Source organism: Carlito syrichta, unplaced genomic scaffold, assembly GCF_000164805.1.
Source record: "Carlito syrichta isolate Samal-C Ts95f unplaced genomic scaffold, Tarsius_syrichta-2.0.1 Scaffold126582, whole genome shotgun sequence".
Classification (NCBI taxonomy): domain Eukaryota; kingdom Metazoa; phylum Chordata; class Mammalia; order Primates; family Tarsiidae; genus Carlito; species Carlito syrichta.
This window is the reverse complement of record NW_007070678.1, coordinates 971-1,224: the sequence shown is the minus strand read 5'-3', so window position 1 is coordinate 1,224 and position 254 is coordinate 971.

Genomic DNA, 254 nt, shown 5'->3' with positions numbered 1-254 from the left:
CACTCACCTCAGCCTCCCAAAGGCGCGGGATGACAGGCTGAGCCACCGAGCCTGGCTATCTGTGCTTTTAAAGAGAGAGAAAAAGGCCGGGCACGGTGGCTCAAGCCCGTCATCCCAGTACTTTGGGAGGCCGAGGCGAGAGGACTGCCTGAGTCCGTGGGTTCGAGACCAGCCAAGGTAATTTGGCGAGACCTCGTATCTACAAAAATAGAAGAAGAAAAAGGAAAGAGAAGAAAAAACAACTGGTGGTGTGA